The following is a 19,309-nucleotide window of genomic DNA, read 5'->3' as shown; positions in this document are numbered from 1 at the left end:
TAATTACTGTGAATTATGAATTTTCTAACCTTAAAGCTGAAGTAACTTTTATAAATTTTTTAATTTTTTTTTTTTTTTACACAATTTTGTGAAAGTTACCCAGCTTTAAGCATGTGGTTATAATAGTTTCAGTGTGATTGGTTTTTGTTTCTTGTATCTAGCTTTGCATGTGTTTTGGAAAATTTTGCAGCACGGGTTTATTGCTTTGCTGCAGTATGATTGATGTTTCAGAGTATAAGCTGTCGCTTCTATCACTAACACCAAAAGTGTGGAACATCACATTAGTGATGTTCTACAGTTTTATTTTTGCTATTTTGTTTGCCACTTCCAAAATTCTTTGTCTGACTAGTTTTTATTACCACTTCTTCAATTTATTTTGATATGCTGTTTTCTTTCTTTCTTTAGAATTTTTCAAAAATCTCCATTTGTAAATGTACATTTATGGATGCATTCTGCCATCCTATGAGCTGTCTTTACTGTGATTTGCTAGCTTCCCCAAATCATCTTCTTCATCAGCCTCTGTTCTTAACAGCTGCTCATCTGTTCGAATTTTCAGATTAATTCTCATGTGTCACACCTTTTCTGCTGCTAACTTCTTTTCCTCCTCACCTTTTCTTCCTGCTCCTCCTCCTCTATTTCTGTAACCTGCCTGTCTTTAACAGTCCTTTGTCCTCTTCGTGTTCATGTCGGTGTACTCTCAGTTCCTCTTACTTTCTCTGCTTACAGCTCTAAGTGTTCAACATTTTTGTCCCCTCTTCAGTGGTGTGTTAAAGATTGGCATATCATGAAATTATTTTTAAAAAAATAATTAAACAGGAGTTTAAAGTTATGTTTTAATGCTTCAGTGGGTATATTTAGTGTATCTCATTCACCTACATCTTCCTGTTCCCATGGTGCTGAAACAAGGATCTTCAAATTAGTGTTAATTTTAGGTTAATGCAAGTAATGAAAGTCAGAAAAAAATACAGCTTACAGTAATATTAAGAATTTTTAAAAGAAGAAAATTCCATAACAGGTAAGGATAGATCTCACCAATATGTTTGCTATAAGATACATGTTAGATATTTAATCATTATTGTGTCTATTTCATGTGAATCTTTTCACCTGTGATTACTTGCAAGATACTGGGATCCTTCCTTCTGCAAACTTAAATACAATAAGGGTCAATTTCATTGCAGTACCCTTTTTCATGATCTGTCTTTTGACAGTTTCAAAAGAATGCTAAAAGTCACATAATCCAGTGTTGTGGAATTTTTTGCATACACTCTAATATTTGACAAGTTGACTTTACTTTAAAAAATCTTGGAAACCGATTGCCTTGAAAAATATAAGTAAGTTTAACTACTATTCTTATGTCTTGTTCACTTAATATATACTTGTTCAGTGTACTTAAGATCTTGTTGTATGAACTTAATCGAGTGAAGTTAAATTAACTTAGTTTAGTGAAGTTGTTTCAACTTAGAAATAGCAAGTAAATTATCCTCTTCTTAACTCCAATACATCAAGTTAGTCTAACTTACATAAACAGTACAGTTTACGGTAAGTGAAGAGGTGTGAAAGGGTTAAGGTTAGGGTGTCAAGGTGCCCCTAACCCTTAGTCTTCTTCACACGGAAGACATGAAGAAGACTCATGTGCATGTGTGCGCAACAAGATATAGATTAAAACTTTACAGAATTTTGAGTACTACAACACTGGGCATATACAGTATGTCACATGAAAACATACTGAAGACGAATAACTCACCTTTAGCCGACATACAAGTCTACAAACATTCTGGAAGCTTCCTGCACTTTACTGCAAATGTGCACTTCTGAGTTGACGCATTCACTCCAGTAACAAAAATATTCAAATCCAGTTTACTCAAAATAACTTAGTCTTGTACCTTCCTCAGGCCAAATATGTACTTTACTCACATTACTTGAGTTGACTAAACAGTTTAGTGAGACTTAAGTAAAGCATACAAACATAATTTAAGTAAGAATAGGTAATTAGAGTGTACTCTGCTTGTCAGAAGAAAATTTGATTTTTATTGATTTAAACTCTAAGAGTGCAATTAATTTTTCCCCATCATTATTTCATATGTTTTCAGATTTCTTTCAGATTATATTTTTGTACCAGACATTTATTTGAGGAAGTTGTACACATTCTCACATTCTACAATATGGAAATGTTGCTAGCTGACTTCTATAAATCACATCTGTCAGCAGAAGATGGCTCATAGTGTTTTTTTCCCCTTTTTATGGTTTCAGCAGGCTTCATAATATTTCATATTTAGGTGAGTCACATTGCCTAAGAAGACCAAAGTCACAACCAATGAATTCATAGGATAACGTAACCCCCTCACCCCCACCCCTCTTTTAGAAACTGAGTTTTTTGCTCAGTGAAAAATCATTGTAGCTCTAAGTCTTCAAGGGGTAGGAATAATTTTGGGCTTACTTGTGTTTACTACCTGGACTAGGTTAATCTTTACTTACAGTTGTGGATGTATTTTTTTCTATAATTAATACCTCTTTGCATCTTCAGTATCTTCAATCATGTTTTATTGATTGAATAAATACAACCCTTCCCAAGTAATATTTTTAATCCCGGCTGCACATGAGCAAAAGGTGAAACCCTTTTACAAGGCTCTGCACAAGACCTTATTTTGACCCATTGGTTGCTGTTTTTCCTGCCTGCATAATTAAATGCTAACTAAGTCATTTGTCAGATTCAAAAAACCTAGCTTTCTATTTATCCCAGCCACACATAAAGTCTCGAGCTGGGTCAAATGTAAAGCAAATAGGAAAGGAGAGGAGAGGGGGAAACATATGGAGGCACTCAAAATGGGATAGAAGGTGTTCTGGTTAGGCTTCATGGCCCTAAGGAGTTTCCTGACTCTTCTTGTGAACATTATAATGTCGATGCTGTCAGTTTTTGTCCATTCTGAAGTGTGAACTCTATTTTTTCAGCATTGAGTTGTCAGCTTCTCATTCACGCAAGCACCATTTCTGTGACTCCCATTACTTTTGGTTGTTTTTTTGTCCTTTCCGTCATGTGACAGCAGTCGACAGACATCCTCCTTTTAACACAAGGTAAAATGATTATTGACTTGCTTATTGGTACAGTCAACATGTTAGCAAAGCCAAATAATGAGGGGACTATTGCATATACATGTATATGTGTTTTATTTTATTTGTCCTGGTCAAAAACTAAGGCTGGTGGGAAACAGACAAGGTTCCTCTGCCTTCCAGTCTCACCCAAAGTAATCCATCCACCGAAGCCTGAATGTTGCCTTTGTGTTAGCACCAAACTGACCATGCCTTAATGCCTTGAAGGATGTTTATAATCGTTTTTTTTATTATTATTTCACATAATTTCTTTTAAATGCATAAATTATTTTTGTATTTTTTTTTAATGTGAATTTTATTTTGTATGCCTGCTATTTTGAACATCATTTTAAAGACTCGAACAGCTCGAACAAAAATGTCTCAAAAAATGTCTCATAATTTTTATTTTATACTGTGGAACAATTCTACATTAAGTGTACACAAAGCTTTACTGCATTATCTTGACAAGTTCTGAATTTAAAGCTATACATGTATATATACAGTAACTGCAGGTTTAGAGTGAAATGTCATTTTTTTACAAATATTTCAATGGTGAGACTTAAAGCTTAAAATCTGAATAGTCCACATTTCTTCTTCATACAGTAAATATGGTGGCGATATCTCTTGTTTCCCTGGTTCATGACAATGAGCAGTTGCCAGGTAACAAGTAATAGATCGAGATAGTTATTGGCCAAGTCCTGCAAGGTTTTCTGGTATTGTGACCCATGCTTCAAGTGCTGGTGTACAGAAGATTCTCAGTCATCCATAACAAGACAGTCTTAACTGCTGAGGTAGAAGGTAACTGGACATGTCCACTTGTCTGTTGAAGACATTTCATACTGTAGAAAAACAGTATGTGGAGCAGCATTTCACTGTTCACAATTTAAATATCAGACTTATGATATGTGTGTATATGTATGTATATATATATATATATATATATATATATTTCTGCGACAGACTGGCAACCTGTCCAGGGTGACCCCGCCTCTCGCCCGGAACGTTAGCCGGAGATAGGCACCAGCACCTCTCCCGACCTCACTAGGGACAAGGGTGTACAGAAAATGGATGGATGGATATATATATATATATATACAGTATATATATACACACCAAGTAATAAATCTACTTGCACCATTGGAGGCAAACATGACTGATTGACTTTTAAATAATTTCTGAAGGCCCATTCTCATTTCTGAAGGAAAAAAAAATGTGGGGGGGATGATTTGCAGGAATATTACCATCTAACAACAGACAGTTTGCCTCTGGAAAGAATTCACATCCGCGGTTTGATCAGACCCCTGGGATGCATTGATACATTGAACTGGCTCTTAAACAAAGCTTTCATTCTGCAACTCTGAACACACACATACACACTAACACATTTACAGCAGAAACCTTCCGATGCTCAAAGAATTATGCATTAGAGAAAGTTTTATTTCAGAGAAGGAAATTATAGAAGAAATATAATTACATTACTTTCTTATCATTATTGGGAATGATGTAGCGTGTGGAATTCTGAATGTGAAGTTCAGAGGGAACAGCAATCTGTCTTATTGTGTGTACTCATGTCGTGTGGTGGATTTTTCAAGGAAATGCCATATTTGAGTTCACTGGGAGGACAGGTAGTACTTTACTCAAATAAGATGCAATAAAAGCTGACAGTTTAGACTTTCATTTCCCACATTGATGAAAATAATCACCTGTTTCAGGGGATCTGACTGAAGCACAACATCTAATGAAATCTGTACAAGTCCTATTTTTTATTTTTTTATCCTGACTGTCTGGACATTACATTGAAAGCACTAATTTATCAGCCATGAAAATAAATTAATAACTAAAAGTAAAACTGAACAATAGCAAAACTGAAATTTCCAGCATTTTTATAATTAATTTGGCTCATTTTCTACACCTGGGTCTATGTCTGAAGTCCTTTTAATATTCCAGAGTTCCTGCAAAATGAAGAAAAGATTATTCTTATCTCTTGTATGATCAATGAGTGTGAAGATTCAGCACCCTACATGACTCAAATAGCTTCTGTATAATTAAACAGTCACTGATAATATATAGCCACTAGTGTGTTGGATCAAAGAGATATTTTAGGCTATTTTGGCAGCATTAAACTCAGGTGCTGCAGAAATTAGTTTTCACCAGGCCCTAACACAGACAGGCGTAATAGCACTGCTACTGAGGACACTTTCAATTATCACATGAAAAGTCAGAGGAAGTTACAATTTAATTGCCTCCGAGGTTTAATTGTTTCAGTCACCTTCTGGTTTCCGTAATTTTATACATGTGTGTTAATGCAAAATGAATACAAAATAATTTGTAATTAAAACATGCACTTGCTTGCGGCTTAGGAAACTGAGACAGACCTTCCAGAGTGGAATTACTAGAGAATTAGAAAAAAAAAAGCATATTGAAAAGGGATTTTCTGGAGGAGTTAATTGTTGCTGTGTTCAGTTAATAAGACTATTTTATAGCACATCATCACAGCTCATAAATGCTGGTTAATCAAATCTCAGCCCCATTTTGGCCATTTACCTAATTTTCACCATGTGGTCTACAAAAATAATAATTGTGTTTTCAGAAATAAATATTTAGTGGGATATGTGTATGTTTATTTATTTATTTAATTTTTTTTGCTAGTGTGAAGGACTTTTTTTCTGCAATTGTGAACGGAAATTGGATAAGAAAAGATTTTGAGTTTCATCATTTGCTTGAGCCTTTAGATCAGTTTTACTGATTCAGCAGCTCCAACAACAGCCACTTCTAGATAATAGAAAAATGAAGTGGTGTTTGATGTTCACTGCAGGCACACGTCCCTCATAAGGTGCTTTTAATTATGTAATAGCAACCATGAGCAACATACATTTTTTAATTTAATACTACTGTAATTATATTAAAATTTTACCTTGTTGCAATTTAACAAACTTTACCAGTTTGTTAAATTGTAACTTAAATCACATACATACTCTGTCAGTCTCTTCTAATTACCTGCTGTGAGTGCCCCCAATACTGAATGTGAGCTTAAAGTTAGGTAATATGTAATTTCCAGGCACATTGTGCTATGTTATAGCACAGTCAAGTAACTGCTACTTTCAGTTGTTATAAAAATGTTGGATATAGCAAACATGACTTTGAAGAAATTTGACTCCCCATTGCAACACCTTTAAATTAGGCCTCTGTTTCTTTAAGAAGTTACTGCTCTTTCCTACACTCCTCCTTCAGCGCATCATCATAACAATGCTTTAGCCTGTTTACAATCATGTTTTAGAGGTTGGGAAAAGATTATTTCTATGTTAAAACTGCATAATTTGAATGTCTTTTTTTTAACCATGACAGACTGACCTGATTGGAAACAATGCAATGCACACTTTACTCAGTTCTTTTAGTATTTTAAAGAAACACATTTTCTTTAAAACACCTTCATTATTTTTCCAAATTGGTGTAAGAATCCTGTCAAATAGACACGTGCTTACACAGATTCAACAAGACTTGCAAATTACAATGCAATACCATTTGACACCTGTAGCAAAACCTTACCCTGACAGATTTGTAAATACTGTGTTTGTTGAAAGTGCTGGAATTGGCAGATTTGGCAAATTGGCATTCAGGCAATGTGAAACTGCAGGCTTGACAGACATGTAGCTGTCAGAGTAATCTTTTTGTACTTTGCAGCTGCAGTCTGCTCAGACAAGAGCACATAACTGTTCCTGCATTCATGCTTCTCTGAACCACCCATGAAAATCCTGCCATGAGCCCTCAATTCAAATTCGAATCGGTTTTATTTATATGAGGCCAAATTGTAACATCATCTCTACTTGACATAGTTAGGTCACAACCTCACCATATTAAAGAAAGAGCCCTGCCAATTCCCCTTTGAGCAAAATTTTGGCAACAGTGTGGTGAAAAACGCTTTTTCGACTAGCAAAAATCTCAAGAGAGGACCACAGCGGGTGTTTCACCATCTGCCTGGACCAGCTGGGGAAAAGAGAGCAGAACAGGAGAGTATATTAGAAAATAACCCACAATAAAAACGTACAGATCCCTTGGCTGGGTTCATTTATTTTCTCTTTATTTTTTCTCCTTCGATTATGACTAAAAGTCAGTCTATAAAAAGACAATGTAAGCCGTCTCTGCTGGGTTTCAATTTTACTAGGACTTTTCTCTTTAGTTTGACATAAGGACTGTGTTTCAGAGGTATACAAGTAATTCAAGCGCACATATTGTGCCTGCATTTTGGGAGAGAAAATCCTTGACTAGCGCAGGTGTTCATTGTTTACTGGTGCTGCTATAATTAGCACAGGTAAAAACATATTATGCTTTGTTTTCTGCAACATCCAGTCTCATGGGGGTCACCCTTTTATCTCTTGGGTCACTAAAGGAAGACGTAGGGTCTTCGTTACTTTCGAGAAGTCAAAACAACTTTTTTGGAAAGAGGTTATTGCCTTTACACTTAAAATTGGTTCCCCATTGCATGTCTATTTAAGAATTAATGATAAAAAAGATAATATCATTTAAACCTACCATTGCATTTTAATAAAAAAAAACTACTTGTTGTGTCGTAGGACTGTGGACCATAATGTTTTTGCTGTTCATTTTGACACATTAGATTTTAGCCTGTGCTTTACTCATCTTTGCTGAACAATTGAACTGTAAAGTTATTTGTCTTGTGCTCTTAAGAGGAGCCAAAAATAACTGCTAGCACAAACATTTAACCAGATCAGTACTTTCTGCTATCAGTCATCCAGTTAATATATTGCACTGAAAAGATCTCTGAAGCTTTTTCTGTGTTAGTGATCTGCATATAATTTCACCTGGCCCTTTGCTATCACAAGAGGCATATGATACACTTGAGGCAAAAGCACAAAGTCTTTATTTCTTTCAATTAGGTTATTAGAAGAAGTAAGGCTTGCTACGTACTGCTGGTATCTAAGCACTTGGAAACAAGGAGCAATATGCCGATAGCTCAGTGTGTTACTTATATGTTGAGCTTGATTTTGTCTCTGCCTATACTTGTATCGATATAAAAGGGATTGGTACAAGCAGCTTGATATGGAGACATCTTGGCAGGACTTCCACATGTTCTCTTTCATAACAAGCCTCTTTCTGAATTTTAGCAGGACACTAAACACATGGCCAGGTGCACTGGTTCTGCTTCAAGGACTCTGTTCCTGTCAAGATGGCTTAGGTCCAACCTTGGCTATGACATCATTACTAGCAAGTAAATTTTTGTTTATCCATCAAAATAGATTTCAATGTACTGCCACATAATTTCAGCTTTACGACTATACACACTGAATTTCACTAACCCTATGCTGAAATTCCTGGTATATATGACAAGCTGTTAAGTTACCAGAACCCTCATTCTTATGTTATATTTGGTGTACTTCTAAAACCAAGTTTTAAAATGCTATGTATTTTTGCTATGACACTTGATTGAAGAGGTCTAAAGTGTACATACTTACAAGGACAATTCACAAAGGTGTTTGCAGATACTAAGTGTGTGGAAACCTCCATTTGGGTGTCTTAGTTCTGAAATTGGACATGGAGGCAGACTTAATCCTACAATGGGTATAATGAGTAAATTGTGTATGTCTGAGCCAAATTGGCATCACATTCTCAAAGATGAAAGCTGTTTACACAAACTTCATAAAAAAATACCATATGTTGAAAATGAATTCTAATTTGGTGTGGTGGGAAAACATGACAATTCTCACTGCTGGTTTTTCAAAAAGAGAGCTCGGATTTTATTTAACATATTTTATCTTCCCTTTACGTAAGCCCTTGTAGATGTATTTGCAGATAGTTTTTTTCTAATCAGGTACAGTTTCCAAGTTGTCTTTAAAATTATTTGGTTTCTTTTTAATATTCACAATACAAACTATATGATTTAGATTAGGACATACTGTAGATACACAGATACTTCGCAAGGGGAATAAACAGAACACAAATGGAATAACTCCGTCAGAAGACCCAGACATGTGGATCTACTTGGACAATGCACTGCACTGAGAAATCTCTCTTTTGCTTGGCTGTTGAGCCGAGGGTGATACAAAAGTGGCCAGGGGGATGATGGAGGATCTTGCGAGCACACAGCTTGTTATAATCACAGAGTATAACAGTATACTTTTTGCAGACACCTTAAAACAATTTGATCCATTTTTTACCTTAATCAATGCTCTTTCCCCCACTCCCCTGAATAATTCTGATAAAGGGTTTCTTTAGATTTTTTTGAAGCGCGGTTCTTTGAAGTTATCACCAGAGTTTTGTGAATCAGCAGACTGACTTTTCTGTTATAATGTTCAAATAACTATAATATCTGGAAAGTGCAGGAACATAACACTTTCATTGCTGTTGCACAACAGAGAATCTGATACTAAATCCAAATCCATTTTTGGGGGAGCTAGAGTGGACTAGCAGATTATAAAGCTGCCAGAATGGGCTATCAGCTCTATATAGGAACATGGATTGTCTGACTGGCAAAACCTTTTTAAAGAAACCTTTTTGCAGAAAACCCTATACTAAAACTCTGAATTAACCCTTTAACTGGTTGCATCGCTCCTCTATTTCGGCTTAATTGATTCCCTTTTGCCTGTCCTGTCTTTCTGGCTTAAGAGAGAACAAATGTTCCCATCTTCTGGATCTAGTGGGGTATGTTTGCATCTACTTGTATTAAGTACAATCTACTGCATGATTATTGTGATGAAAAAACAAAATAGCGCTTGTAAAACAGTTGCAAAATATTGAAATGTATTCACTCTACCATTTCTCAGTGTTATGCCATGAGAGCTGGAGTTGTTTTCTCAAACATTAGGCGCCATAATTAAGAAGGTGACGCTGATCCACAGCATAAATAGCTGCAAATAAAGAGCCTACAGAAGCTACAAATTCCAGTAACAAACGTAGCTTTCATCTTTTATATAAGCAGATCAAAATAAAAGAAAAACAAAAAAAAACCCTCTACATCTTGTATAAACACTGCTTCAAAACATGACTAAACTAACAAAGCACTCAGGGGTTACTTGTACATCACCCTGAGTTGCTTTTACTTAGTTTCTCATCACTAAAGTTATTTACACAAGTTGGATGTCATTTTTTTCAGACATGTGTCAAGTCCAAACTTTAAAAGATAAATCTGAGTAAGACTTATCTAACTGGGCAAGAGCTACGGAAAAAAACCTAGTACTGTCCTCATTTCCAGTTGTGATGAAAGTAAAAATACCATAAAGTTTGTGAGAGACTAAACTCAAATAGAGCATTCACTCCATCTTTGTGTCTCTCTTATTTTCCTTTTTCACATTCAATCACCTTTTCTCTCTATGTGTTCTGTTGCTCGGGTAACTGTAACTGACTCAGACCCCAAGGTTTAAAGAGCATAACAAGTGTTGAAGGGAGAGGATAATAGGATAACCTTTTTTTTTCATTTCTATGCTCTCAAGTCCTTGTATGTCATTATATGAATGTTTTGTAGAAGTTGTGACCATATTAATGAAGATATTCCTAAATGAGTGTGTTTATATTTTTTATTAACTCAATTTATAGATTGAGTTAATGGAAATTTATTTTAAAAAATCAAGTTTACAGTGTCTTTAGAAAAATGATTCTTGGTCTGCCTTCCAATCTCCAGGGAAATTTCTACCCTTCTTGAGCCAGAGGCTAGGAACAAGCACAAGAGTTTATCATGCACAGGGTTCCTTGATAGAATCACCACAAATGCAGAAAGAGCGATTGCCTAAATATGTTGTTGTGATAAAACTGGACCATACATAATCTCAAAATGAAGAGAAAAGGACAACAAAATAATATATTACTATCTCAGTCTGTATATTACAACTGTAAATATTTGTAGCCTCTATTTTTTTTTCTTTTGTTGCTCAACTCATTACACATTTTGTTGCTCTGTTTTAGTTTATCCATTTCTTTTCTGTCATTTTATACATCCCATTGGGAAAAAGTCACTGTAATGTCGCTTTCATATCACTCTCTCTCTTGAATTTGTTTGCCTTCCAACAGTAAATAACCTGAATTTTCTGATTCTGCTTAATGATAATCGCACATAGCCGACCTGAAGAGGGTAGAATTGCGCCAAGCCCTAGAGGACTGTCTGTTGCTAGAGATAGACCTTTGAGCCACTGCACTTAATTTATTCCCTTTTATAAGTCAATTTACATGTTACATTGTGTCCTCCACATTTGTTGAAACCAAAGCAAAACAAAAAACAATGAATTTATTTTTAATAAAAAGAACATAACATTATGCTAAAACATCCTGTAGTTTTGCAGCCATCAGCTTATTCATGAGCTGTTATGAGATTATTATAGTATGAAAGCCTTGAGTTGAAATAACCTAATTTCATAGTATGAATTTTTGGGAAATGTCTGTGTAGTTGTTTCTACACAACTATAAATGGATAGTCTAATTGCTAATCAACAAAAAATTATTCTCGCTTTCTGAATTTTTGGGAAATTTCTGTTTCTTCATAATAAAATTAAGATGGCATAAGATGCAGAGGCTGTGTTATTGGTTTTAAGCGAGCAAATTTAGAAACTAGCAGGAAAATAAATGCTTATTTTCCCACTGCAAATTTGTTTTCCCTTTTTTAGGCCAGTACAGTGAAAGTACTGTGAAGGCCTATTGTATCTATAGTGTTTCTTATTATTCCTTTCTGAAATGAAGTGGTCTTTTAGAGGCCTACGGATATAGAAACACACCAAATGAATGCATCAAACTCACAATTTGACTATATAATTGGAATGGAAAAGGGCGTGGCCAATCTGCTCAACAGTTTGGGTCCAGTTTTCACATATATCATATGGTCTTCTCCAAATCGTACATGATGTATAGTAATCTAGCTCCTATAGGATATTTGTGCAAATATTTGGTGGGCATGGTGTATTCCTCCTGTTTATTTTATGAATAAATATTAAGTTTAAGCATTTAGACCAGGGGTGACAAATTCCAGTCCTCAAGGGTCGGTGTCCTGCAACTTTTAGATGTACCTCTGCCGCACCACACCTGAATAGAATAATTAGGTCATTAGCAAGGCTCTGGAGAACTGATCTACACAAGGAGGAGGTGATTAAACACTTGAATGATTAATCATTCCAGTACCTGTACCTATGGCACATCAAAAACTGCAGGACAGTGGCCCTTGAGGACTGGAGTTTGACACTTTTGATTTAGACCCTTTTGTGAAGTTTGACATCCTTGCCTTTAAGCTGCATATGGATCAGACTTCAAATCATTCAACTAGCTAGACATACTTTGCATAATACTATTGATTCATTTTATTTAGTTCTCTTCTTATAAGGCTCTTTAAAAGTCAACTATCAAAATTATCAAAACACATGTTAAATTAATGAGCATTTGAACTGCTTGTTTGCCCTCCTCTTAACGCTAATGATAGCAGATGGGATCTGGAAGCAGCCATCAATGATTTAAGTACCAAATTGGGGACATCTGTGTTGTTGGAAGTGTGACTTGGAAGAGGTATTCAGACCTTGTCATCCAGTAGAATCTTATGAAAAGATTCAAGACAGGACCATGCTTTTTCATTTAGATTTTTAATGTTAAATGTTTGACATTAAGTACCTTAAATATGTTTATCAACTTGCCTTTGAACTGGAGTTGTGTACTGTGATATGTAGACCAGAAGAAGAAGGCTTTGATGTGATAAAGTGCAGGACGGAGGACAAAAGGGACGTTTTGTTAGACCTTAGTTTAAATGGACAAAGGCTACACTCCTCTTTAGCTCCTGCTTTTCACTGACAGGTCCACTCTCACAAAGCTGTTGCGGTAGCACTCGGCCGACAGCTGCAGGCCTCACTTCAAGATAAATGAAAAGGGCTATAACAAGAGCCAAGTTCTGCACTGCCTCTTGTAGAAGTACACAGGCTCATGTAGAGACTAGCACATAAAAACACCTGTAATGGCACCCAACTCCATTGCACCCAGAAACTTTCCAAACAAGAATATGCAACAGAGAGTAAAGTCATTCATTTCACAGATTTAGATTTTTTTTCTCCCTGTTCTGTTAAATAACACACAATTGTGCCTTACTGGAATACCAGAAGAACAAGGTAATTTTTGTAAACTTCAAAATAATGTTTTGAAAATATAGTCCGCAAGTAATGTGTTCCCCATTCTCACTGCCCTTTACAAGTATGCACTATTGTCTGCTCGTCTATACTTGTACCCTAACAAAAGCAAAAATCCATTTTCTGCCCCCTTTTCTCCAAAGCTAAAGCATGTTTCTCAATCAAAGTCACCCCAAGGGCCTCATTGTCCAGACCCTTGCACTACCTTGTTATTATCAGCCTCGGCAGTCCTGGATTGAGCTCTCGTGACGCAACTGCAAATATTGACATTACCTTTCTAATCACATTTCATCCCTGAAAATGTCAAAAAGAGGGAGGGGGCCAGGGCATATGTGCTTACAGTTGACATATGCGGCTAGAATGTGAACCTATTATTTGTCTGATGAAAGAGCCATAACATGGTTTGGGTAGATGTATTGGGGTCTGCATGAGAGGGCAATGTAATCTCTCCTTTTTGAGCAAAGCTAAATTAGCACAGCAATAAGGAAGCCATGCTGCATTTTCATCAGGCAATTATGTTTGGCCACAATGAGCATTGTGTCAGTGTCATTGTACCAAGAAATACAACAGACTTTATCTTAAAAGTGGTATGACACCACCTTCTTTTTTACCTAGTTATTTTCAACATTTTGAGAATTTTACAGTTTGAAAAATTCTTAGATTTCATCAATGCTATAATTTTTGTATTTTTAATATTCAGCTGCTATGCTGTCTACTTTTTCTTTTTGTTTTTAATTTGTGCTTGTTCGTAATTATCTTGAATGGTAAGATAATTCACGAGAGATTGCTGTGGTCTGCTATTTAATTACTTTGTAATATGCAAAACTTCCAATGCCATAGGCCATGATTTAAAGAATGAATCACTAATGTTTATTTCACCTCAAGGAATACAGTGTTTTTGTGGAAAAATAAAAACAGACTGTGATAATGTGAATCTGTTTTCATATGGAAATGTAAAGAAAATTTACATATTACTAAACTTGCTCATGGGCCCTTAGACTCAAAGCCTACTGGGAATCTATTACATGTAGTATTTTTGTACAAGTGTATTTATTATGTTCATGTAATTTTGCAAAATTGTAAATGTTGACCATAGCTTCGCACATCATATTACAATTTACTGCTTAAGTGGGTGATGTGCGGAGGAGTTTGACAGCAGGACATATTGTTTAATTTGTCTAGTTAGTCTTTTGTCTCCATTGCCATTAATCATAAAGTACTTTCTTAAAAGTCTATGAAACTGAAACGATTTTTATAAAAGAGATCTTTTGGAATGATACCTTTTTTAAAAAATGGGTTTGCTCTGCAACTGCTACATATTTATAAACATCTTTCCCTGCAGAGCTGAAAAGTAATCATCATAATCTATGGTATCAATGCGGAGTCCATCCTTCACTACAGGCCCTGAGTGTCGAGAGCCTAGAACAAGCCTTGTTGTTTTTCTGTCTAAGAAAGGAAAGTCGTGGGTGTATAGGGCACTGGCTATAGCAAGAAAAACCCTGGGAGAGAATTATCAGGTAGGCGGGAGAACTGCACTGGCGAATCAACCCTAACTGTTATAATTCAGAAAGCCAGACCTCAAACTAGCACTATCAGCCCTTAAATCGTTTGATTCTGTGTGATGGAGCACTGTGGCATGCAAAAGGGAAGGACAGAGATGGAGAGTAATGAAGGGAGAAGACATGAGACAGTGAAAAAGGGATGAGATAGGAGTGAAAATTGGAAATGTATTAGTTTCCCTGGCAAGAGGGACAAAATGGAAAGGTCAACATTTAATTTTTAGCTAGGATGTTGAATTTTATTCAGCTTTCAATCATATTATAATTAGAGTTTATGATTTGGTTGGGGCCTTTAGTCATTTTTAGTTTCTTATGTTATTTACTGACTGTTGGGGAACTGCTGGGGGAACTTAGGTGCTTAAGTGAAAAATGTTGCATTTTGACAAAGGTGGAGGAATACTGGCAGCACAAATTGAACATCAAAGGACCAGTTAGCTAGGGAAAAGTGTTATGATGGGTTTTTAAGTAAAACAAAAAAAATCAACGGTCTCACTCATCATTATGTAACAAATATTTCAAAATACAATGTGTAGAGTCTAATCTTCAGGGTCTTCATAATATGGCATATGATTATTCAAATGTATATGGCACTATATTGAATTTACTGTGTAAAAGAGATAAAACATTGCTGATTGAAGTTATGTCTCCACAATACATAAGGATTCAATAAGCTTTTTGTCAGATTTCAGTGAGCAAAGATCTTAAAAAGTGCTATGCATTTTGTATTACCCTTTAAAACTGCAGTATGTAATTCTTATAAACAATATGTTTTTGTACACATTTGGTACAACTCTAACCATGTCGTGACTCGTGACATGTATAACATGAGACAGACAATCTGTGAAAAAATTTAACTTCTCCGCCCCCCTTGGTTCTACTGCCATCTGCATAAATACATCACGCTCATTTACTTTGGATGAGGATGGGGCTCGTATCTTTGCCTGTTGCCTGGTCCTGGTCCAAGTTGATCGGCTTCTTTACTAATGCTGAGGTTTGGGCGGTCTGCTTTTATCCATAAAGGAATTAAGGGAACCATCTCCTGGGTTCAGGGACGGGTTGCCCCACTGGGGAGACAATACCTGGACCTGGGAGCATAAACTGTGCCTTGGGCCCCAGGCTCTGTTGGGCCTCTGCTGGTATGCCGTTGGGACTCAGGACTCTGTATCCATGGCTAGATCTGCCGGCAGAGCCTGTGGGCTCATGACTACAGTGTTGGCAACTAGGGTTTCCATATGAAACCCTTATAAAATTATTTACAGAGTTAATAAATGAACATTTGGCCAATTTACAACTAAAAAGCTAATTAAGGCTAATATGCTGCTCTTGTAGGATGTTGATATCTAACCATTTAAATGCTTTATGCAATCCAATAAAGGACATGCATGTTTCCTTGGGGGTAAACTGCTAAAATGGAAATATTTACCAGAGGCTAACTCTGGTATTTGCACTGCAGCTTGTAGTTACACAGAACAAATGAACAGCAAATGCTAAGTCACATGCCACTTTAGCTTCCTGCTGGGAGAGCTAGAAGGACAGAGAAACAACTATAGAACTGTTAGTAGAACAGTGAAGTTAAAGTGTATGTCACTACATAAAATGTAGTGACAGAAAAAGTTAGTATAGGTGAGTAAAGATGTTTTTTTCTGCATTGAAAGTTTAATAGTGGCATGAACAGAGAAACAGCAAATTAAAAGCCTCCCAAGCGAAGCTTGTACTCTGAGTCTGTTTGTTTGTGGTTGCATGCAGGAACATCCAGTGCTGCAAGATATGCCTTATTTGAAGTAAGACAAATGTGTCAGTTGTTCATTCTTTTCTGTTTGATGTTTCAACTATTTTGAGTTCAGCATTTGTGCATTTCTGCAACATTTCTAAAGCATACTGAAAATATTGCTTTGGTGCTTTTGTTCTTTGAAGCAGAAGGGCAAATGATACTATGCATAGTGTCCAAAACTCAAAGTACTGTAATGCATTTGATGACATAGAATTACATTATTTGTTTGTTTAAATAACCAATACCCTGAATATATAATCCAAGCTATAATGTGAATGTTTCCCTTTTGCTGGATATCTACAGGAGCTACTAACTGAAGTGTGAAGAGAAGATCAATAAAGCTGATCTTTAAATACTTTCGTGAACAAAGATTTCATACCTCAAAATCTGTCATCAGTAAGTTAGTAGTAATTCCACATTCAGTAGATTTATTAGAAATGTTTGTGAGACAAATACATGGACTGCAATGTGTGTCAATTTTTTCTTTGCAAAAAAGCCGAAGCTCAGTCACATTCGATGAAGAGCATCAGTAAATAGCAGTTTTCACCCTAGGATTTGGTCAAATTAAGGTTTGGACTTTGCTGTATCATTCAAATGCATGGTGTTGTCAGCCTGCGAAGGAGGAGCAGCTTTTCTTGGTCTCTCACCTCCGTGTTGCCTTTGATATTGTTTGAAAGTTATATAATATACCCAGCGTGTGCAGTTACTTTTATACTTTCTACCCTCATAACTAGATTACTTCAATTTTTTCGACTTTGTTTCTTTTTACTTTATTTTCGAACCTAAAAACTAAATCAGAGTAAAATGTTTCTGTTTTCCACTGAGGACTGACATTTTTTCAGCACAGCACAGCTGAAAAGTTTAATCAAATTTACTCTTCCACTTACCCTTTATCCTTGGTAGATAACTTTCATTCTAAAATTTCAGACATCATTGATTCCATGGCTTCAATTGAAGTGAAGGTCATGTCTCGTAGGAAAATGTTTCTGTGGAAAACTGCTCCACTCATGCAAAGGCAAAAAAGGCAAATGGCGGGGAAACTTGAGTCCGGCTTCACTGTGAAATCTACAAGAGACTGTGAAGACTGAATCACTCAACTGAAACATGAAGTGAAAAGTCTTTTTATAAAATCATTAACAAAAACATTAACAATGCTTGTGTCTTGTTTGCCATGGTTGACAGATTGACAAACCCTCCTGTAACTCTACCAGCACCTGTGCTGAATTTCTCAAATTAAAAACAAACAAAAAAAAAACGTAGGTTCATTTGTACATAAATATCCAATCCAGTACCAAATGCTATGTCCACTTACAACAAGAGAAAATAACACTATTCCACCAACTCAACCTTAAAATCTTTGAAAAAAAAAAACTATCAATTAAGCTCCTCCTCCTGTTGTCTTGATATCCTATAGAAAACTTAAGAAAGTTGCATGTGATCTGACTGAGATATTAAACTCATCGCAGGGTCGATTCCCTGATACAGGACTTGACTGGTTATCTAAAGAATAGGGATTTATTTTCATCAATAGATAACTTTTCATCTAACTGGACAGAAATCACATGTGTGGTACCCCAGCGTTCAATCCTGGGACCTCTTCTATTTGTCTCATAAGTCCAAAGGACATTCTCCTGGAGGTTTTGTGGCTTGTCAATATGCACTGTGGCAAATTCCAGTCTTGCTTTTATGATTTGCTTTCAACAGCGGTGTTTTCCTTGGACCTCTTCCATGAAGTTTACTTGCGGTTCACCTTTAATGTTTTTGGAAGATGTTCTCTTCTTCACTTCCTGTACTCCATGTTCAGTCTAACATTTTCCATCATTCTTTGATTTTGTTCACCCATATTTTAAAAGCAATATATGATTTAATGTCTGGTTAATTTTCAGTAAATTTTAATGTTTGTTATTTAGATAGATAGATAGATAGATAGATAGATAGATAGATAGATAGATAGATAGATAGATAGATAGATAGATAGATAGATAGATAGATAGATAGATAGATAGATAGATGTGTGACTATAAATATCCCAACTTTAATGATCATAAAGAACACCATACAAAATTATTTGTAAACCTGACTTTTTATAGTGTGTGTATTAAAAGTTATATGAAAGTTAATATACCCTTTAAGGAAAAGTTGAGCAGGAAATTACACAGGAAATGACTTATGCAAATAATTTCTTATCTCAGCTACATGGATAGGAGAGAAATATGCATGCAGTCAATTCTACAACTCGCCACTAAAATGAAACAAATTTTTGCTTTTATTGTATGGCTTGTTGAAAACCTCATAAAATTTCTGCAGCACTTCATTCAATGCGATGCTCCTACTTTCATTAACTCACATGAGGGGCAATATACAATAGATTATTGACTGAATACCTTTATTTTAGATTAACTCCACTCAAGCTTATTGATTGAGTATAATGAGTTTTTGCTTTGGAAGTCTTGACCTATTGGCATTATCCTGTTTGAAGTTAGTGTACTATCAGGTGGGATCATAAAAGCAGTGAATGTTGAATGTGATTAGATTTTTGTTTGTTCTTATTTAACTTTTTTTTCTAAATTCCAGGTTGTTCAACAATAAAAATAGTTTTACACATCAACTGTATGAGTTGATGTGGAGGAAAGTAGGAGAAACAGAAATAATGTGTTTTTATATCACAGCAAGGAGATACTATTTTACAGAAACCCTATTGAGTAAATGTTAGCAGTCAATCATTTTTTGAGATTCTATCGACATCCAACATCTTGACTTCAGAATTTGTGCCTTGCAAAAATTCTCAA

At 35.7% G+C, this 19,309-nt stretch overlaps 1 protein-coding gene across 1 annotated transcript in view; it reads left to right on the top strand.

The window, feature by feature from the left end:
• The window catches only part of astn2 (astrotactin 2), a 262,503-nt gene that overhangs the window by 40,230 nt on the left and 202,964 nt on the right, over positions 1-19,309 (top strand). The gene's annotated exons all lie outside the window — the stretch shown is intronic.

The sequence above is a fragment of the Xiphophorus hellerii genome, chromosome 8, assembly GCF_003331165.1.
Source record: "Xiphophorus hellerii strain 12219 chromosome 8, Xiphophorus_hellerii-4.1, whole genome shotgun sequence".
In the NCBI taxonomy this organism is placed as follows: Eukaryota; Metazoa; Chordata; class Actinopteri; order Cyprinodontiformes; family Poeciliidae; genus Xiphophorus; species Xiphophorus hellerii.
The sequence above is the reverse complement of the archived record's forward strand: the minus strand, read 5'-3'. Positions and strand labels throughout refer to the sequence as shown.